The sequence below is a fragment of the Aethalodelphis obliquidens genome, unplaced genomic scaffold (assembly GCF_003676395.1).
Source record: "Aethalodelphis obliquidens isolate GAN/ISIS:26980383/991018 unplaced genomic scaffold, ASM367639v1 scaffold8, whole genome shotgun sequence".
NCBI classification, from domain to species: domain Eukaryota; kingdom Metazoa; phylum Chordata; class Mammalia; order Artiodactyla; family Delphinidae; genus Aethalodelphis; species Aethalodelphis obliquidens.
Window position 1 is genome coordinate 55,050,524 of NW_020837952.1, and position 23,063 is coordinate 55,073,586.

The window sequence follows — 23,063 nt, forward strand, 5'->3', positions numbered from 1 at the left end:
GTCACTTCAAGAACAATCACACCTTCCTTCGAGCCTGAGGGACTTAGTCACACACACTCTCCAAACTGTCAGGAGCCCCACAGACTGGTTTCTTCTTTCAGAGCCCAGGAAACTGCAGACCAGAGACGGGAAGGGGTTGGCCTGGGACCACACAGCACGAGATGGCTCTGTTCTCTCATAGGTCCCTGGGAAAATGAGTCTATCATGATCTCACTTCCAAAAGCAGGAGAGTGAGGACAAGCCTCCCAGGAGAGGCCTGGGGCAGTCAGCTGGGGATCTGCCCTCAAAGCCACTTTTGCTGAGAAGAGGGTCACCAGCAAAAGTGGTGGGCTTTGCTTGGCTTGCATGGTGTTTTTCGTTATTTCTTTTGTTCTGTTAACTGATTCCCAGTGTTTTAAGATGGGAAGATTTCATATGACAGGTCTGTATTCCCTACTTCTCTCGAAGCACTGGGAGAACTGCCACTCTGGGCCCAAACGCACCCTGGGCCCTGACCATACTCAGCAGGCCTGGGCGGCAGCCACCCACATTTATCAAAGCCCAAGGGCCCCCACTTGTTTTACCCATTTTTATGACTCCCTCATCTCCTGGAGGTCTCCAAATGTGACCTGTCCTAGAGGCCAGCCACCAGGCTCGGCTACCAATGCCCTTCCCTTCGCCATCTGTTTCCATCCCAGTCTCACCGACCCTGAATCCTGCTTCCAGTGTCCAGGGAAGCCGGCCCTCCCTGTGCCTGCAGGTTCTCCTACATGAGACAAGGTGCCAGGCCTAGGGTCCCAGGCAGAGGGCCCCCCAGCACTACTGAGCAGGGTGGATACACCACCGTGTCCTCTGTCTTCACCACCCCAACCTTCCAACCTGGCCCTGCTTCCCGGCCCTCCCTCTCCAGGAAGGGACTGATACTCCTCCAGCATCTACTAAGTACCTGGCACTGGGAAAGGTGTTATCTCATGTAATCCTCTCAACAACAGATGAAATCCTACTCTGTCCTTTCCCCAGGTTCAGAGAGGAATCTGAGGCTCCTCACCTTTGCCTCAGGTACACATTAACAGTCAGATGTCCCAGCTTCCCCTCCCAATCTTGTCACATGTCCCCTCCCATTCCAGAACTTGTAACTGACCCCCCTCTGCACCACTATTGAAGATCCTGGTCAACCAGTCTTGAGACCCACTCTTCCCCTGAAGGCCTGCGCCCGGCCTCTCCACACACACACACACCCCCCATCCCATCGCCCCCCAGTCTCTGCCTTGGAAGAATGCTCCCCACACCCCCTCCCTGATTAGCTGTTCTGTGGACCCAAGTTCTCCTCCTCCCTACTCCGCTCTGAGACCACCCATGGGTCCTTCTGAAGCACTTTGCAGCTCAACTCTCAGGAGAAACTGAGGGGACACAAAACCTAGCCAAGGAGGGGAGGCAGTTCCAAAGGGAAAGAAAACTTACAACAGAGTTCTAGCAGCCTCTGGGCCTGACTTCTCTCTCCAGACTGGATTCTCAATGACTCCTCCTGGGACTTAACTCTCAACTCTAAAGCCCAAGGGTGTGTCTGGCTGGAGTTCCCCTAGCCCCCCTCTGTACATCTCCACCCACCCACCCAGAAGATGCAGTTGGGCCTGGGACAGGTGTCAGTGAAGAGCTGATCACTGGGTCCCACCCTGGGTTTTAGCTACTCTGCACTGGTCAGGGGAGCCATTCCAGACGGTTTGTTCCTATTTCCCCGGCACCCCAGAGCACGGGACTGGGGACCTTGCGGTGCCCAGTGATGGCGAGAAAGATTTCAGCACCACCCCCAAGGGACCTGCAACCTGAGTCTTGGGGGTGGGGTGTGGGGAGGAGGAGGTCACCATGGATTTACCAGGCAGCAGGGGAGGGTCCCCAAAATGACCCTACACAATCTGTGCCCTGAGGCTGACCTCAGACCTGGCTCTCCCGCTGCCTGGGGCACTTTTCCCTCAGCTGTGCACCTCACCACCCTCAGGTCAGGACTCTCGAGTCCCTTTCACAGGGAGGCCTTCCAATTCTGATTTAAGATCTGCCTCTCCTTCTCTGCTTCATTTCTTTTCCTGGCACTTAACCACTACCTAACTTATTCTGTATAGTACTTATTTGACTTTTGTTTTTCTTGGTCTGCTTCCCCCACTGGAATATCAGTTGCATGAAAGCAGGGAGTTACAGATCTTTGGGGGCATCACTGCGTCACCAGTATCAAGACTGGTGTCTGGCGCACTGGAGGGATTTAACAAATATTTGCTGAATGAGTGAATGGTTGGATGGTAAAGGGACAGCCTCCACTCTCTCTGAGGACACATGAAGAGCTATCACTTATTGAGCACCTACTGTGTGCCAGGCCCTCTCTGAGACCCGATACCTGCATTCGGTCCTCACATCTATCCTCAGCAGAGATAGTGGCCTGGCAGAGCCCACTCTCTTAACCACCTCGCCCAGGCTGGTGGAGAACACAGCTCCGGGACAGGGCCCTGGCTCCCTCCATCAGACCCCTGAGCTCCTTTACTAGAGAAGCAACTCTGGGCCCCAGTTGAGAGCCACAGGGCTAGTGGGGGTCATTTATGCCAACTCCATCATTTCACAGGCAGAGACTCAGGGAGCCTTGCTCAGGGTCACAGAGGGAATCCAAGACAGCAGCCCACCGTGGTTAAGAAGCGGCCTTCAGATGCTGACTCTGCCACCTTTTAACTATGGGACCCTAGGAAGCTCCTTAAACTCTCTGAGTCTCATTTGTAAAATGGAGCTAACGCAGATGATCACGCGCAGAAACACCCTGGTCCAGAGAAGCCCCGAGTACGAGGAAGATGTTGATCCTGTTACTGCTGTAAGGAGTGGACAGGGAGCGAATGCAGCTGCCTGTCTCGGATTCCCTCCAGCGGTGCAGGCTACATCTCCAGCTTCTTTCCTCGCCTCACCTCCCCCTGGAGGGTCCGCCACCAGCCCCTTCGAGGTGGGCGTGGGTTGGAGGTATGCAGTCCTAGCTGGGCCCAGTGAGCCACTGGCCTTGCCCACTCTCTGTCTGTACCTGTGGTCTTGGTTCTAGGAAGCCCCTGCAAGAAGTTTCTCTGGGGTCTTCCTACTTGGGTCTCTCCCAAGACCCTCAAGGGTCAGTGGCCCACACAGGCTCTGCTCTAAGAGGTCCTCCTCAGGCATGCCAGCCTGAAAATGCTGCCTTGCTCCATTCACCTGGGCTCCTTGCCCCCAGAGCCTTCCAGGGTGCCCTCCCCCAACCTTTGGCTGCTTCCACGGCAGTGTCCTGACACCTCGGCCTGCCCTCTCCAGTCTCCACTGCTTTTCGACACTTCTCCTGGGTGACCTCACCACATCGTCGTGACTAGTCAGGTCATTCCCGGCAGTGATTCCTCCCTCCTCTGCCATCTTCAGCTGAGAGGCAGCAGGGCGGGCTAGCAACAGGCCTGGACCAGGGCCCAGGAGGCCCGGGTTCGAGTGCCAGCTCAGCCACTGAGTTTCAGGGGGACCTTGGAGAATTCACAGCCCCCAGGAGGCTGGACAAGAGACTTCTAAGGCTCTTTCTTCAGTCTCCCTGTCTGTAAACTTAAGGCTGCACCAGATGAGGAACGGCCTACACGCTCCACATCCGGCACTCTGTGGAGAGAGCTCCTGAGGTCCCACACATCTGGGCTCAGTGGAAAGGGTTCTCTTCCCACCATCACCCCCGTATTCAAAACACATGCACTTCCCGTCAGCTCTGTCTCCCAACTACGTGCTGAACCCAGCTGGATTACTTGGATGCCACACTGGTCTGTTAATGGTGAGATCATGTCCCTCTGCTACTGAAAATACACTAATGGTCCCTTCTGTCGGCGTGAAATCCATGCTCTCTTCCAGGTCTGCTATGATCTGGCCCCAAACTGCCTTTCAGATCTCACCTTGAACCTTTCTCCCCTTGGTCTTTCATTTTGTCACATCTCAGGGCCTTTGCACTGACCATTCCTTCTGCCTAGAATGATCTCCCCAGGTCGTCAATGGCTGCCTCCATCTCATGATTCAAACGGCAACTCAGAAGTTACCTCCTCACAGGGGTCTTCCTTGACCACACAATCTGAAGTGGTCCCCCTTGTCTTCCGTCCCTCTTTGCTGGATCACCCTGACTTATTGTCTTTATGGAACTTACTAGAGGCTGAAAACGTTAGCTTGTTTATTTTTAATGCCCGTGAACATAAGCTCCGAGAGAAAGAAGCCCTTCTATAGCTGCTCCGTGGGTGCTCAGCTGGTAATGGGTGCCCCATAAATACTTGTGCAATGAGCGAACTCTGCCACGAACTCTGCCACGGGTATGTGGTCCCTGGGGTGGAGGCAGGGCCTGGCACTTCCCATCCCTGGGTCAGATGTTGCCTGACAGCCTTCCCTCAGGGACAGGCCTGTGGTTTCTCCCCACCCCCTCCCAGCCTTCTTGGCCTTCTTGTGGTGGGCTGTTGGCCCGCCCCCTCAGTTGCACACAGCCTCTCTCAGCAATCCCTGGGCTGCTGTCTTCTTAAGGGAAATCAGCTCCCAGTGGAGTTAGGAATGCCTGCCACGTGTCCAAAGGCACAGTGAACACTAACAATAACCCAGCATCACCGAAGGATCACATCAGCCTGCCTCCAGCCCACCCCCCCACCCCCAATGTCTCCATCCACCTCCTTCCTTCAACTCAGCCTGTCACCTGGCTGCCCCTCTGGGCTCACCTGACCTCTCTGCCCGGCACAATCTCCCTCATTCGCACTGCTGTCGATTCTCTCCAAAACTTGCTCCTTCCATCCTTTGGGAATCCAAGGAATCCCAACCCCGGGACACACAACCACTCATTAGCCGGGCTGCGGGAACTACGATGATTGCCACGGCTAATAATCCCAATTCCCACAACAACACTTCTCAACTCAGCATAGTTGCTGCGACTCATCGTCTCCTCAGCATGTCACATGTCTGTCCACAAACATTTCCTGATGCCAACTCCTTGCAGGGCCTGAGAGAGCCACACTGGACCCTGTTCGCCGAGAGGTGACAATCTGCCTGGGGAGGCTGGGTATACCCAGGAAAAAGACGGACTAACAGTGCCGGAGAGGGACTTCCCTGGCGGTCCAGTGGTTAAGACTCCACGCTTCCACTGCAGGGGGCACGTGTTCGATCGCTGGTTGGGGAACTAAGATCCTGCATGCTGCGTGGGGAAAAAAAAAAAACCAATGCTGGAGAGAACATGCCAGCAGTGAGTGCAGGAGGACAGATCCACGGGACCTGGGATCAGCGGAGGCACCAAAGTGTGGTGAGCTGCCCCCTCACCCTCCACTGGGGCATTCCATAAGATACACGACCTGGGTTTTCTTGACTTCATGTGAAATGCTACACAAATACAGCATCCAGACAAGTCCCTGAGCCCCCTTCTGACCAGACTGCCCCCAAGCCCCTTCAGTGATTCAGGAGTTGCCGTGGGGGAGGGTGGGGGAGGGGGGACTTGAAGATGGGTGGGATTTGGAGGGTGGAGCGGAAACAGAGGATAAGGAAGAACAGTCCAAGTGAATGTTCTATGGAGGGAACCTCAGATATTTGGGGGCGGGAGCCACTGTGGGGAGACCAGTCCAATGGCACCGGGGATCCCTCTTCCTCTGGGGAGAAGGTTGAAAAGGAAGGTGGAAGTTGGCAGGGTCTCCAATTCCAAACAGCTAAACATGGGATTTATCCACTCGTTTTGCTCAGAGCAGCTTCGAGTTTTACGCACAGATGAGAAGAAGAGGGAGAAGTTGAACTAGCTTATTGGACAGACAGTGTGCCACGCGCTGCACTAGACACTTATGGTTGAATCTTGTTTAATTCTACAACAATCCCGTGAGTTGGAGATCGCCCCACCTCTTTTACAGCTAGAAGCCCGAGGCTGAGAGAGTTGAGGAGAATCTGACCTAATGTTCATAAAGGTTATGAAAGACTCCATTTACCCTCCCAGACCCACCCTGGAGCTTCACCCTGCCTCAGGGACTGTGCCCCAATCTGCCTTTGTCTCCCTCGGTGCATGCCAACGCAGACCTGCCTGTGTATCTGAGGCCTCCGCTGAATGAGTCTGCTCACCTGCTCTGGAAACATCCGGGGGATTCTCTTGTCCACTAAGGTAGCTATCTCCAAAGTAGATGCCTGTAGACCCCCAGAAAGTTCATGCAGTGATCCACTGGGGTGTGGGAAGGAAAGAAGTCAGAATTTGTATTCTTATTTCATCTTAGTCTTCCAAATATTCTATTTTAATGTTTGTTTGTCTGTGCAGCACGGCATGCAGGATCTCAGTTCCCCGACCAGGGATCGAACACGTGCCCCCTGCAGTGGAAGCGTGGAGTCTTAACCACTGGACCGCCAGGGAAGTCCCTAATGTTTGTGCTGTAATACACACATTAGCACAGAGAATATATATATATATATATATATACCTAAGTTGTAACATACATACATTTAAAAACAAAAGTCATGTTCAAAAGTATTTGTACAGACTGGGTGTGCAGCCAAAGTTTGCATGAGTGTTTAGGACCCCTGCAATGAGTTCTCACTTGAGAGGCATTGGTGGTAGAGACCCTGCTTCAACCAGCTGGATTCAAGTCCTCATTTACTTCCGGGCTATGTGGCTGGGTGAGTTTACAGAACCTTCCTAAGCCTCATTTCCTCCTCTCGGAAATGGGAGTGGCAGTAGTACTCACCTCAGGTGGATTAAAAGAGGTGATGGACAAAAAGTCTGTAGCCCGGAGCTTGACACCTGCGTGTCAGATGCAGTAATTACCAATTCAGTTACGGGAAGCAGGGCCAAACCTCATCTGGGCCCTGGGGTGGGCCCTGCTCTGGTGGAGTGTGTCTGTTGTGGGAGATCCAGGACCCAGAATGAGTCATTAGAAATCAGTATGACCAGGGTTAAGACATAGGTCAAGACATCAACAGACACCAGCGGAGTGTGAGGAATCCCAGAAAGCCCTGATGGTCCACGCAGAAGATGACAACAAAGGGGTGTATTTGGAAAAACAGACGTGTGTCAAATCAGACACCATCTTAGGCTAAAGAGGCAGCAGTCATGGGAATGCACGCTCGAGTCAGCATGCCTGGGGTTGAATCCTGGCTCCACGTGGGCAACTTATTTAACCTCTCTGTGCCTCAGTTTCACCATCTGTAAAACAGGGACAATAATGTGTCTGTTTCATGGTATTGCTCTAAAGCACTTAGAACAAGAGGCTGGTAAATGAGGCTCTCAGTAAGTATTCGTTATTTGGTTCTTAGGGGCAACAGAGGTGTGGATGTTTCGGAAAGTATCATTTCCCAGGCCCAAGGCAGGGACTTGGTTCTGGTCCTGGGACTGACTGTCACTCTAAATGACTTAAAAACTGTGACCATGCAACGGGCTACCTCCAATTTTCCGTGAATTGGAAAGTGACCTCCCCAATTCTGCTTCAGAACATCAGAGACCCCAGATACCCAATTGCTAGGGGCACCTGACACCCTCATTACTGTCCTGGAGTGACAGTCCAGGCAGAAAGAGATAGCCTCAGAGGACTGTAGACACTCACTACAAGATTTTCTTAATACTCAGGAGTTCCCACCAGGGCTCAGAGCCCTTTCTCATCCAGCGGGAGCAGGCTAGAGGGGCACGTTACAGGAGAGCCAAATTAGAAACACAGAACAGGGGACTTCCCTGGTGGTGCAGTGGTTAAGAATCTGCCTGCCAATGCAGGGGACAGAGGTTCAAGCCCTCGTCTGGGAAGATCCCACATGCAGCGAAGCAACTAAGCCCATGCACCACAACTACTGAACCTGCGCTCTAGAGTCCGTGAGCCACAACTACTGAGCCCACGTGCCACCACTACTGAAGCCTGCATGCCTAGAGCCCATGCTCCGCAACAAGAGAAGCCACCGCAATGAGAAGCCTGCGCACCGCAATGAAGAGTAGCCCCCTCTCGCTGCGACTAGGGAAAGCCTGCGTGCAGCAATGAAGACCCAACGCAGCCAAAACTAAAAATAAATAAATTGTTTTAAAAAAAGAAAGAAACACAGAACAAAACCTCCCAGGTCCAGAAACAGATGGCTCAGGGGAGCGTGGATTTCCCACCCTAACTGAGGTGTGGCCACAGGTACCTGCCTGGTTCAGCTGACAGGTTCCCAGACCCCCTCTGAAGATGGCCAGGGGATCAAGAAGATGAGGAGTTCAGGGTGAGGGTATATGACTGAATGGGCCCCTAAAAGTGGAGGAGGCCCTGGCTACCTGTGGATGGACAGGCCTGGCAGTGGGTACTAAGTAGGTAGGTGGAGAGTTATTATCCCCATTTCACAGATGAGAAAATGGAGGCTCAAAGAACAGAGACTTCTGTTTTCTCTAAGCACAACTTGGCCTGGTCTAAGTGCAGCTGGTGACTCAGCCCTGATCTCTTCCTCCCCCTACCTTGAGTAGTCTCTGGTGCGGAGACCCCTGGGGAAGTTAGGAGCCCTGGAGTCCACACGTACTCTGTTACTGCTGCCTGTGTGGATTCTGAACAAATCACCTGTCCTCGGAGCCTCAGTTTCTGCTTTTTGTCCACTCCCCTCACTCTGAACTCGTTCCAGAAGCTTGTCCCAAGGAATTGAAGCCTTTGAGGGCCTGGAGGTCACCAGCCCTGCCTTAGGGGCCCTGTCTGTGCCTGGCCGACACAGAGTGGATGCTGGTTCATGCCCATCTGCCCCAGACCCAGAGACCTCTCCACTCTGGGGTTTTTCCCAAGAACCCATCCCCCTCTCCCCAGCTCTTCCCCTACTCCACTCCCTCAGCAGCTTCCGCTGGTCCAAATCCCTCCGCCAAACTCACTAACACGTGGAAACTTTTTCTGTCAGAACCATGCGGTGGGGTGGGGGGGGGATTTTCTACATAAATTAGCTCACTTAATCCTCACAGTACTCTGGGGAAATAGCTTTATGTAGCCATTTTCCAGATGTGGAAACTGATGCTTAGGGAGAGCAAAGATCTTTCCCAAGATCCCACTGTTGGAGGCAGAGGTCTTGGCCTGCCTGACCTGGAGCCCATGTTTTTTCTCTTACACCTCCCTGTCTCCCCCGCAAATCCTTCCTCCAAGGGTTCAAAATGGTACCCAACTATGGCCCATCCTTCAGATGCAACATCATGCAGCCATTAAAAATAATGATTACACATACACGAATGACTAATAACAACATGAGAAAATGCTTGTGACACAATGTTAAGAGGAGAAAAGCAAGACACAAAAATTGTAAATACAGTATAAAATTACATTAAAATGATTGTGGATAGAAAAAAGATTGAAAGGAAATATATCAAAATATCCACAGTTGTTTTGCTTATGTGTTAGTACCATGGGTAATTTCCTTCCTATTTTTGTCCGGTTGCCAAAGAGTCAATCAGTGCACATTACTTTTACAACAAAGCAGAGATATCATGTAAAAAAATAATTTGTGGTCGAAATATTTGGAAACCTGCTGTTTCCTCTTCAGCTTCCTCTCCTTCAGATCCCTCCAAAGCCTACGTTTTCTGTACAACGTGACTATAACCGAGAGATATGGTAGGAGTTTGGGGAGCAACCAGTACCTTCACAGACCCAGGACCCGCTCCGTTCTTTGACCAGGCTCTCCTCTGCGTCCAGTGAGGAGTCTCACCACGGACCCTCCTCCCAGCCCCCAGTCGGAACTCCTGCTGACGCTTACCTGACACTCGCGTGTTGGCCTCCGAGATGGGAGATGCGCACACCTGTCTCTCCAGGTGAGGATTCAGCTAGGGCGCAGCGCGCAGGAAGGAGGTAGCCTGCCTGGGGCAGGGCTGTGACGTCACCGCTTCAGCCCCGCCCCCGGCTTCCCGGCCCCGCCCCGGCTTCCAGCCCCGCGGGGATTCGTGGTTCTCCTGCTTGCGGGGTGAGGTGATGGGGACACTTCCCCCGACACGTACGCCTCATTCGGACCGGGCCCCCAGCCGTCAGCTGTGCCTCCAAGTGCGACCCCCGGGGGTGGGCGGACTGAGAGGGGAGGTTCCACTCTTCCAGAGTGAGGGACCCCTTGAGAAACCGAGAAGGAGCTGGGATTCCCACCACCCCACATCCACCCCCCTCCCCCGCTTACACAGAACAGTTGGGTCCTCGAATTCCAGGTTCAAATCACCTGGGGTGAGGAATGATCTCCGGAGGGACAGGGGGAGCCTCTGATTCCTCGAGTGTTTTCTTCAATTCATACCCCACTCTCTGAACTTCCCTCCAACCCTATATAGGGTTGATATATCTTTTAAATCTCTCTCTCTCTCTTTCATTGAGATATAATTCACGTAACATAAAATTCACCGTTTAAAAAAGTATACAAAAAAAAAAAAAAGTATACAACTTGGTGGCTTTTAGTAGATTCACAGGGTTCTGCAACCATTCCCTCTATCTAACTCCCTAACATTTTGATCACCCAGAAAAAGAAACCCCATACCCACCAGCAGTCACTCCCCATTTCCGCCCTCCTCCAGTGCCTGGTGACCAGTAATTTACTTTTGTCTTTTGCCTATTCTAGTTATTTCATATAAATGGATCACATGATGTGCAACCTTTTGCAAGTGGCTTCACTTGGCATCTTGCTGTCAAGGTTCCACCATGTGGTCACATGTATCAGTACTTCAGGGATGCAGTACTTTTTCTGGCTGAATAGTATTCCAGATCGAGTTTCCCACAGTCTAGAATTGGTTGACTGCATCCCTGTGGTGTCTCTTAACATGCTCCACTATCCCCCGTATTTCCTATAAACTGGTAATTAGATGTCGATTCTAAAGGCTGGAGGCTTGATGTGATTTGGATTCAATGATTTTCTCAAGGATATTTCACGGGTGATGCTGTGCCCCTCCCAGTGCATCAGAGCAGGAGCCATAGAGTACTGGGTTGTTCCACCATGTAGCAATGCTGAGATTGACCAGTGGCTTTAGGTGGTGTTGACCGCATCCTTCTGTTATAAAGTTCCCCATCAAACTTTTACCCAGGGATCTTAGCATCCACTGATGATCATGGACTAGGTCTGCTATTTTATCCTACAGTTTACAGATAAGGAAACTGATGCCAAGAGAAGAGAAGTGGTTTGCCCAAATCACAGGGTTAGTGATAACCCGTGGGCCACAGCTACTGAGCCTGTGCTCTAGAGCCCTCGAGCCACAACTACTGAGCCCACGTGCCACAACTACTGAAGCCCATGCGCCTAGAGCCCATACTCTGCAACAAGAGAAGCCACAGCAATGAGAAGCCCGCGCACTGCAACGAAGAGTAGCCCCCACTCGACACAACTAGAGAAAAGCCTGCACACAGCAACGAAGACCCAATGCAGCCAAATATAAATAAATAAATAAATAAATAAATATTAAAAAGAAAAAAAGATGGCAGCCTCATTCAAACGAAGAAAAATGCAAATGACAGCTACACCAAGATTCCATTCTCACCCATCAGCTTGGGAAAGATACAGAATTTGGGTAACACACTGATGGCAAGGCTCTGGGGAAACAGGCCCCTTCATCCCAGGGAGAGTAAATGTGTACAGCCCCGGAGGAGAGCAATGACGATACCCATCAAAATGAGAACTGCTAACTGATTCATTTTGTTGTGAAGCTGAAACTAATATACCATTGTAAAGCAATTATATTCCAATAAAGATATTAAAATAAAAAAAAAAATGAGAACTGCACGTTTCCTTTGACCTCAGTCCAAATCCAGGTATTTGTCTTACAGGTATCAATGCACAGGAGGGAACTGGCTTATGAAAAGGGCTGTTCATAGCAGTGTGTGTGTTATGTGTTGGAATCATGTCCATCAATAAGGAGCTGATAGAATAGAACATTCATCCAATGGACCTTAATGAAGTCATAGAAATGAAGGAGGAAGCACTTTATGTACAAATGGGGAAAGATCTACATGAAGTATTGCTCAGTGAAAAAAAACTATCTATCTATCTTTTTTGACCACGCCACGTGGCACGCAGGATCTTACTTCCCCGACCAGGGATCAAACCCTTGCCCCCTGCATTGGGAGCGTGGAGTCTTAACCACTGGACCACCAGGGAAGTCCCTCTATCTATATTATGAATATCTCTGACCGGCAATATAAGAGGCTGATGATTTGGGGTCTTCTCCAGGAGAAGAAATGGGTGGCTGAGGGAAAGTCATGGGAGGGAGACTTTTACTGTACCATCTTGGTAACTTTTTTTTTTTTTTTCATCTTGGTAACTTTTGAATTTTGATCCATGTGAAAATATTTTCCATTCCAAAAACGACATTAAATTAAAAGTTTAAGAGCCCATCTTACAGAAAGGGAAACTCGCGGGTCGACAGAGTTTGCAGGTTCCTCTCCTACAACACCCCGGGTAAAGGAGGGCACGAGGGAAGGAGGGTGCCCTCTCCTTGCTTTCCTGTTTTAATTCTCGCAGCCACCTCCCCATTTTTCAGATGTTGATACTGAGGCTCAGAGCTGGAGAATGACTCCCTGAAGGCACAAGGCTGGGGTGCAGGGGGCAGCCAACATCCAGTTCACATCCATGGCTCCTGGCCCTCCCGTTGGCCATCACCACGTGATGCCACCCCAGCTGGCCAGCAGGCGTGATGGATTTCTCAGTTAACTCTTCATCCTGAACTTTCTGGTTATTTGACCAAAGTGGACTATTGTTTGCCTGAATTACACTTTATTTTTTTTAAAAAAAGGATAAGCTGATTGAATGAGCAGTCATGGGACTGGGATGACTCAGGCTAGATTTATCAGGGACTTGACTGGACTGGCCCGTTCACTAAATTATTTGGGAGTTTACTTTAAATTCAGTAGCATTTGGATTCATTGGCTTTTTGAATAGGCCTGGGTTTGGAAAGAAATTCAATTAAGTGGTTCTTTGACTAAATTAATGGGATTATTTTTATGATTGAATTACGCCAGTTTCTTTCAAGACGGAATTTGCCTCCTCTCTGCAGCTTTTCGAGACCTTTCCAGGGAGTTCTGGGGGAGACGGAGACTCTGACCACTTCCAGTTCACTCTGTGCAGCATCTGCTTCCTCTGGGAACCCCTCTAGGACCCGCCAGCTCCCCCACTTCACAGCAGTCACGCTTCCTCGTTTGGCTCCCTGTTTCACGCTGTTGATGGTAAAGGGTTTCCAGAACTGTTTCCCCGTCAGGCTCTCAGCCCTTTGGGGACAGAGACCGTGGATTCACCTGGTCCCAGTGCTTGGCACAGGTCTTGGCCCAAAGCAGGAACTCAGGCCAGGCAGGAATGAATTCAACTGAACTGATCCCAAGTCTTCTGACTCCAAGGCCACAGGACACAAGCCTCCTCCCACTTAGTTCTTCTGAGAGAAAGGAGGGGATTTCTAACCCAGCTCGTGTTGGGGTTATATCCTGAAGCTCCCACCACTCCACTCCCATTCCAGCCAGCATGTAGCACCCACTAATACAGATCTCTAAAGTGCACCACCCTTTACAGTTTACAAAGAGTTCCCCACCTCCTCTCTTTAATCTCAGAGCAATGCACTGAGAAGTGGGTTCTTCTCCTCCCTTTACAGCTGACATCCCTGGGGCTCAGAGAGGGGCAGGGCCTTGCTTAATATCACACAGCCAGTGGGTAGGGGAATGTCAGGACTCCAGGCTCCTGGAAGGCAGGACTGAGGCCAGGAGTTGTGCAGGGCAGTGGAGAGATTGTAGGGACAGCCCCCTCCTGTACTTGAAGGGTGGAGTGGAGAGATGAGGGCTGGGGAGGACCACAGAGCCTGTGGCCTGAGCTGTGAGATGGGGCAGCAGAAGGTCAGGGGAGATTCCACGAAGTTCTGGGAGGTGAGGTGGCTGGCAGTAGTGGGAAGAGGAAACGGATGCGGATTCACCCATTCAGTTATCAGCTGAGGCTAGCCCTGGGCTGGGCCCCAGATGCAGGGAGGGGCTGGCAGGACACTCAGGCCCGCCCGCTCTCAGGAGGGGCACGGGGCGCAGGGGTGTCACTGGCCCTCACCTCGAAGGGTGAGAAACGCTCCCGAGGAGGAAGGGCAGCTGGGCGTGGGAGGGTAGCCAGGAAGGTACTAAAGGAGGAGGAGTTTACCTGGCAGGGAAATGTTAATCCTGCTGGCCCAGGCCTATGCACCGCCCACCGCCCACCGTGTGCCTGGCTCTGTTCCACGTGCTCTCCACAGGCTGACCCGGCCCTCGGGCCAACCTGGCAGCCGGTGCTATTAGCATCCCCGGTTAACAGCTGAACTCTGGTGTTCAGGGCAGTGGCTTGCCCAAGATCATGTGGCTGGTAAGAGGCAGAACTGACCTCGAACCCCGGCGGGAAGGCTCCCAAGCCTGGCTGCTAACTACACTGCACCTCCCCACAGCGCACGGGGTCACCGGGCAGGGGGATGAGCAAACTGAAGGTGAGATGACTTGGGTTGAAGCCCCCCCTTGTGCACCCACAACTGTGCAACCCTGACTTCTCTGAGCCACTGCTTCAGATGGGGAAAAAATCCCGCCTTGCAGTTGATGGAGAATAGAGCCCTGTACCTGGCACACTGCAGGTGCTCAGTCAAGTGGGGTCCCTTCCCTCCCTTGCACTCCTGAGAAGGTCGGGGACAGAATCACGGGGGCTTCCCTCCAGCCCCCTCCCAGGGGCCTAGAAAGACCTTCTTGTCCAGCCCACGGGGTGTACAGAGAGCAGGCCAGAGGCGGGCCCTCTAGCTTCTTGATGATGGTGGGGATGAGGATGACGGCGGTGACATGGAGCAAGACAGCGGTAGTGGCGCTGGTGATGGAACTCTGGCCTCTCCCTGGCATTCCGGCAGGCCAGGGCGGGTTCAGCTAAGTGCTGGGCAGAGTTCTGGGGGTGTGGGAGTGTGAGCACCCAGAAAACTCCACTGTGGGCTTATGGCCTTGGCCCTGTCAATGAGGGTGCCCTGCCCTCAGGTCATGGAACTTGATGACTCCCTCTGCCCCACCTTTACTGCTCTCTGATGGAGCACGTCCTCGGGATTGACTTCCCAGGAGGCCACACTTCCTAGAAGGTTGTAAGCAAAGTCTAGAGAGGGGAAACCCTTGCCTGAGGTCACACAGCAAATCTCAACAGGGCAGGAACCCAGGGCTCCTGACACCTGACTCTCTACCAGCTCCACCTGCACCCACTGAGTTAAGAGGGTGGACGGGAAAGTTGCTTTAAACCAGTGCTTCAGCAGATGCCGCCTGAGCTCCTACTGTGCGCTGCCACCAGGAAGGACCTGGAGTCTGTGGAGACGCGACGTACAGGAGGCACTCAGAAGAGGAAGCAAGGTCAACGCCGCCGGAGGACACGGGAGAAGGCATTCCCAGAGGGAGGGAGAGCGAAGGCACCGGTGAGGGAGGGGGCGGGCAGGGCGAGGACCCCAGGAGCAGAGCCTCCTACAGGGCCACTCCTTGAAGTGGCGCTGGTGCCCAGAGGGCGGGTGCAGGGTCTGGTGCAACCCCCCGAGGAGTGATGGCAGAGGTCACCTGGGGCCAGGAGCCTTGAGTGCCAGGCCAAAGCCTCTGGATCCTATCCTGTAGACTGCGGGGGTCCCAGGAGGTTTTCAGCAGAGGACAGACCTGAGGGTCTTCTCAGAGGGCTGGTCTGTGTGTGACAGCTGGGGTAGGGGTGGGAGGACCATAGGACACTAAGACTCCCTGAGTTATGATGACCGAGAGGTCTTGGGAGCCTGGAATGTCTCGTTCAGTGTGAGTCTGTGTGGGGAAGGTTGGGGTCCCAGGCGGGGGCGGGGCCTGCCTTCACCCCGCCCCCCGCCCCCAGCACTGCCCCACCTCCTTCCTCTTTTTCATTCTGTGCTCCTACTTCAGTGCCTTTGCCTTTTGAGGACACACTCTCTTTCCTCTTCTACAGCTTTGCAGGACTCCCCTTTCCCCTGCTCTGCTTGCCCAATTCCAGCTCAGTTCTTGTTTTTTAAATAAAATGTAAATTTCATTTTTTTTCTTGGAAGTTTTTTTCAATCAAAAAATTTTTTTCAGTGAGAAATTTTAAGGAATTACCTGGTGGTCCAGACTCCACGCTTCCATTGCAGGGGGAACCAGTTCGATCCCTGGTCAGGGAACTAAGATCCTGCAGGACGTGTGGCCAAAAAAAAAAAAAAAAAAAAAAGAAAAACTTTTTAATGAAAATTGTGTGTGTTTTAAATTGTGGTAAATATATATGTCTTAAAGTTACCATTTTAGCCATTTTTTAAGAGCACAGTTCTGTGTCATTAAGTACATTCACATTGTCGTGTAACCATCACCACCATCATCTTCCCAAATTGAAACGTGGTGCCCACTAAACACTAACTCCCACTCCCCCTCCCCCAGCTGGGGGCAACCTCCAGTCTACTTTCTGTCTCTGTGAACCTGACTCCTTCAGGTACCGCATACGAGTGGAGCCGTAAACCTGTCTCTTAAAGCTCAGAGGACAGGCCACCTCCTCTGAGAAGTCTCCCGGACTCCCAGGCAGAGAATTCATGCGATAGGCTTCAAGCCTCTGCCCGCTCTCCCTACCCCAGCAGGGGAGGCCTCCAGAGGGCTTCTTACCCAGCCTCCTGCTTCCATGCAGTGGGCTTCACTCGGGTCAGGAGGAAATTCTCTGAACTTCTTTGGAGTCGTTGATGACTGTGGTGGTGGTGATGCTGATGAGGATGACAACCACGATGAAGAGGGTGGGCAATCTCTGGCCCTTCTGCTGACATATTTCTCTGACCAGGGCAGTCCTGGAGGCCAAGAGTGTGTCTACTACCACCCTGTGCCAAGGCTGGGCACTGCCTGGATCTGAGCACTGGGTGGCAGGGGAGGACCGCAACTCTGTCACCATCGTGACATCAGCCCCTCATCCTCTGGCCCTGCCACTCCCACCATGGCCCATGATGCTGACACTGGTTGCCCTTGGCTGTGCCTTTCCCTCTCTCCTTAACCTGGGCGGGGGTGTCCTGGAAGCCTGGCCCATGATGCTCTCCCCCACCACTGGCACTGACTGGAACACGCTAGCCCAGTTGGCTGGAAGGCTCTCCTTAGTACATTTTTTTCTTTCTTCTTTTTTTTGGGCCACACCGCGCAGATTGTGGTATCTTAGTTCCCTGAGCAGGGATTAAACCCGTGCCCCCTGCAATGGAAGCACAGGGTCCTAACCACTGGACTGCCAGGGAATTCCCATCCTTAGTACTTTTTTGTGCTATGAGTGGGTAGGGCTGGGGAAACCAAGGCACAGGGAGGTGCCCTGACTTGCCCAAGCCACCCTAGAAACCTGCTCCCCTTGCTGGTCTCTGGGCTCTGGGACCACACGGGGAAGCAGCCTGCAGGCCCCTGTGCAGGAGATAGGTCAGACCCTGGGCTCTGTGCCAAGGTGTGGGAGCCACCTGACCTGGCTTCAAATCCCAGTCTGCTCACTCCTTCTGGTGGCCACGGCTCAGTCCTCATCTGTAAGTGGAATACATGATGGGGCTGCTTCTCAGAGCAGCTGGAGCTCTGCGTGAGGCAAGCATGCCAGGTCCAGGCCAGGCTCAAGGCAGAGCCTCAGCAAATATCCCCTCTGCCCTCCTTTCCTGTTCTGAGGTATGTAGTGGGCAGCTCAGTGGTATAGACAGCCTGGAGAGAGGGAGGTTCAAGTCCTGGCCCCACCTCTGACCCACTCTGAACGTCAGTATCTTCATCTGCCTCTCCTAGCTGCTGTGTTGTGCACGTGTGACAGGCCACGCACAGGGGCTGTGAAGGCCACCCCCAGCTTTGGTTCTCCATGAGGGAGATGGAAGGGGCTGTGTTAGGCTGGCCCTGAGGCAACGTGGGAAGAGGGCCAAGTGGGAAGCAGGTCCTGGCCCTCAGGGTCTGCCAGGGCCCACATGGCAGACACTCCGGAGGTTGTGAAGGGGGCTATTCCCTGAGTCCAGGACCTCCCATGGGGCCTGTGGAGCCTCTCCCTCCTCCCGCTGCCTGCAGAGTGAGCTGCCAATTCCTGTTCTGTTTAATTTTCCAAGTCAAGGTAAGGGGTGGAGGTGGGATTGCTAAGTCCTTAAACCTCCAGGGAGGCAGTGGAGGGCGCACTGGGCAGAGACAGAGGCTCAGCGTTGTCCTGTCCTCGCGTGAGAGCACCGGCAAATCCCCTCCCCTTTGGGGACTCGGGTTCCCCCGTCTGCAGATGGGGATCTCCACGGGCAGGGAGCTGGGCTTGGAGTCAGGTGTGGCCTCAGGGGACTCACCTCCTTCTCCTGGCTCCTTTTCCCCACCTGGGTAGGAGAGGTTTCGGTCAGACCAAGGCAGGACCCTGCTTTGTGAGCAGGGACACCTGGCACAAAAGCCCCTCCGTTTGTTACTAAATCTTGCTTCCGGATTGCCAGGGTCAAAAAGGCCCTCGCAGACTGCCGTGTCCACTTGATAGACGGGGAAAGTGAGGCTGCGGGGGTGAGGCGACCCGCCTGGGGCCCTAGCGGGGAGTCAACGCCCGGCCAGCCCCAGGCCCAGGTCCCCCGCGTTTCCCGGATGCTTTTCCTCCCGCAACGTCCTGGCCTGCCTCCCAGGGCTAGAACTCTGACGGCGGGCGGCGCGGAGGGCGCGCGCCTGCTGCCCCCACGTGGCCGCTGAGGGCGCTGCAGGCCGGGTCCGGGTCACGCGGGGCGGGGGTGCTCCTTGGTGCCAAGCCCGGGGCCGACGCGAGGGACACCGGCAGAGAGAAGACGGGCCCTGACTACCCAAAACTCTCAGGACTGAGACTGCGACCCCTAGAAGTGCCCTGAATGCGTTCACTTACAATTGGGAAACTTGGGATGATTCTGGGAGGCTATGTCACTTGAACAGGTGGCCCTGAGTGTTGGTGATCGCTCTGCCTTGGAGGGGTCCAGGCCACAGCTGAATTATGTGCTGGCCCGAAAACAGTGAGGCTTTGGAACCTGACAGAGGGGCTTCCTAGAGCTCAGCGGCTCAAACTAAGACCCTGGCTTGGGCCCACCCCGGGAGGAGCTTGTATCTTTGTGGGAGCAGAAGCCTGCTGAGGTCTTTGCTGGGAGAAGCTACAGGACTCAGTGACTGTGTGTGGGGGGCAAGGAAGGGGCGACTTCAAGGCAGAGCTCAGGATTCTGGCCCAGGAGATGGGGGCCGTGGAACTGGATGGTGCCTGGGGGGGTGCTGAGCTTGTTGGGGCCTTCTGAGCTGGAGGAGCTGGAGAGGGCAGGGGGAGGAGCTGAGGACGGACTGTGTGTGTAGATGTTCTCACAGACACCTTCCCTATGACAGGTGAGGTAATCTACCCATTTGACAGATGAGGTCATCGAGGCTTAGAGGAGGAAAGAGGCCAGATCAGCCAGGGTCACTGAGTTCTGAGTGTCTGAGCTACAGGAACTCAGCGATCCCAGTTCCTCCACAGGCCCTGGGACTTTACTGTTGGGAGATTCAGGCCCTCAGGGGAGGAGTCCCAAGGAGAGGACAGGAGAGGCTCAGAGCCCCCATGGAGACAAATACCCAGCCACTGATTCCCTGTGTGGCCTTGAGTAAGTCCCTTCACCTCCCCAAGCCTCAGCTGCCTCACCTGTGCAATGGTATGAACTATCTCCCTCCAGGAGGGGTTGGGAAGATTAAGTTAGATTTTAAGAAGTATGAAAGCGCCAGGCCCAGTGACAAGCACCTAGTAAGCCTGGCAGGTAATAAACACTCCTTCCCTTTCCCTTTCTGGCTGGAACAGTCAGGAAGGCTACCTGAAGGAGGCAGGCCTTGAAGGTAAGGGCTGATTCAGAGAGATCCAGAGTGAGCTGCTTGGCTCCTCTATCACCTGGGGTCCCTGTGCACCAGGCCAAGGGATGCTGTAGTCACAGCTGCTCTCCCAGGCCCCAGAGCACCCAAAACTCCACCCTGGAGAGATCTCTTCCTGAGAGAGGGGAGAGATAACAAAGCCCCTTCCCACCCTCAATTCATTCCTTTTGGCCCCGAGCCAAGCCAGCCTATGTTGGAAAAATCTCCCTGTTCTCATTGTCTCTGCTCCAGGCAAGGCTTGTCTTCTGGAAGGAAACAAGCATTTATTGAAGAGCCTGCTCTGCTCTCATCATTTCTCTTGACCCACGCATCACTGCCCTGAGAGCCAGGTACCATTACTACCTGATACAGTTGGGGATCTGGAGGCTCAGGGAGTGAGGGTCTTGCTGAAAAGGGCATCTTGACTGCAGAGCTGGGAGCTAGCCACTGGGCAGTGCTGCCTTTGCGAATGGCTCCCCCTCTTGTGTGAGCTCCTGGGGGCAGGGCTGTGCCTGGCATGAGTCCCGCAGGCTCTTAGTGAATTTTGAGTGAATGAACAAAGGCATGAATGAATGACAGTTTGGTCTGTGAATGATCCAGAGACATCACCCTGGGACTCCAAGACGCTGTGGATCTAAAAGGTCAGAGAGAGTCACCTGGGAATGTGCAGAGTCACTTCCAGAACGACACAAAGGGACTGGTACCGGTGGTTGCCTCTGGGCATGCGGGTGGAGAATGAGGAGAGAAGGAGATTTACTTTTCTGTCTGAATGTTTATCTTATATATAATAACGTGCATATATCATAATGTATTATAATTATAACACATTACGTGCATGTTTAATAAATGAGTTCAGAAGTAAATAATCACCTGGGGAGCTCCTTAAACATACAGACTCCTGGGCTGCAGCTCCAGAGGGTGGAAGCAGTGGGTTTGGGGGTGGCAGGGGACTAGAATAAGTTCCCCAGGTGATTCTGTTACAGGTGGCCCTGGGCCACACTACAGAAACAAAATCACCAGCTGGGTCCTCTTCCCACTGGCCACCAGCTGGGTTAATTTGCATGGTCTTTTGCATATATTTGCATGATGTCTCTGTTTCCAAATGAAGCCTGTGTCAGCCTTTATCCTGAGGGAAGCCTCTTCCCTCCCCACCTCGTCCCCCATCCCTGCCCCCATCCCCAGACCTGGCCAGCCTGGACAAGCCCCTTCCTCCTCACCCCCTATCTACCAGCTAAATATGTCACTCTTTTACCCCATCTCCACATTCTCCCAGTTCCCCAAGGCTGGCACACACATGTCACCTCCCCCAGCTGAGTCAGCTGAGTCTGCTCCCCATCTCACACTCTCTACCCGCTCCTCTGAACTCCAAAATACTTGAACCTCTCTCATGTGCATCTCTGTGCACTGAACACTCACGGTGGGCCCAGGGCTGAGCCAGGCCCTTCACTCATCTCATCCCACCCAGTCCTCCAGAGACCCCCATGAGACCAGACCCCATTAGGCCCATTTTACAGATAAGAAAACTGAGCCTTAGGGAAATCACATGACTTACCAGAAAGTGACAGCTCTTTCCATTCCACAGACCTGCCTCCTAAAATGCCCTTTCGGCATATTCACTCTTCTCATGTTAATTGCATTTGGGTTTTGTCTTGCTTCCGTTGCTCTAATTGGGTCTTTAAAATTTCCTGGGTCAGGGCTTCCCTGGTGGCGCAGTGGTTGAGAGTCCGCTGAGCCTGTGCATCCGGAGCCTGTGCTCCGCAACGGGAGAGGCCACAACAGTGAGAGGCCCGTGTACCGCAAAAAAAAAAAAAAAAAAAAAAAAAATTACCTGGGTCATACACATTTACTGTAAAATCATGCAAACAATCAAGAAATATTGGAATAAAATATGAATTGCCCCTCCCCCCCCAGCATGACACTCTCTAGGAAGAGCTGCTGTGAACAGTCTGGGGTCTCCTTCCAACCTCTTATGCATTTTCATACAGACGTGATATAGGCAAATATATAGGCATAGCATTTTTATTGTTAACATGTACATGCAAAAAATATACAATTCAAAGGAAAACAGTGCAGACATCCATGTCCTCAACATTCATAAAACTTGCCAGCATCTTAGAAGCACACCTTTGTGCCCCTCCACAGCTGCACCCTCCTTCCTCTTCTGACTTTCCTTATAGGTTGGTCACATATATGTACTCTTAAATAACAAATTTAGGAGGAGAACTGTTGAATTATTGTGTGTGCAACATGTTCAACTCTATTAGGCAAGGCTAAACTATTTTCCAAGGAGATTGAACCAATTTTTACTCCCACCCAGAGGGAAGGAGAGTCCCCACTGAGCCACATCCTTGCCAAATGTGGAACTGTTCAACTTTGTAATTTTTACCAAGCTAGTGGGAGTAAAATTCCAACTCATTGTGGCTTTAATTTACTTTTCCTGTTTACTAATGATATTTAATATCTTCTTGTTTATGTCTTCCATATCCTTAGCAATTCTTTTATCCTCTTGATATATCGGCAATTGAAAGAGTTGTGATAAAATCTCTGATTAGGATAATGGATTTGTTTATGTCTCCTTGTTTTGCTTTGTATGTTTTGAAGTTGTGTTATCAGGTGCATAAGAGTTTAGAATTGTTATATCTTCCTGGAGTTACATATTCCTTGTTTCTAATAATGCTTTTGTCTTGAAGCTTGGTTTGTCTGTTTAAATAATGATAAATCTTTTGATTTTGATCTTTTCCCAGGTAAAGAAGGACTATTCTTCTTATCTGGGTCAAATCACTTCTGAACTACCAGTTGGTCTTAGTGAGAAGTGACTTGACTTCTTATTTTGAAAATATTTGTATTATGGAAACCTTTCAACATATACAAAAGTACAGAATTGTATAAATGACCTCCCATGTAACCATCAACCAGCTTAGACATATACCAAATCAACATATTTATACCCACCAGCTCCCCCATCCCATATTATTTTAAAGCAAATCCCATATGTCATATAAATTATTCCTTAAATATTTGAATATGTATCTCTAAGAGGAAAGGACTTAAAAAAAAAACCCAAGTCCCATTATCATCCTGTAACAATAATTTCCTAACATCATCAAATATCATTTTTTTTATTCGTTTGTTTCATTCAGGATCTAAATAAGGCCTGTGAAAGCATGTAGTTGGTCAATGTCTCCTACATCTCATTCAATCTATAGGTTCCTACCCTAACTCTTTTATTTTCCTTGCAATTTGTTTGTTGAAGAAACCAGACCATTTGTCCTTTATATAAAAATATTTTGTTTGATGGGATTATGTAGATAATGTTCTTTAGCAATATATATTGGCCATATTTCCTCTCAGAACATATAAGTTAATTTTGGGTTTTTAGCTGGT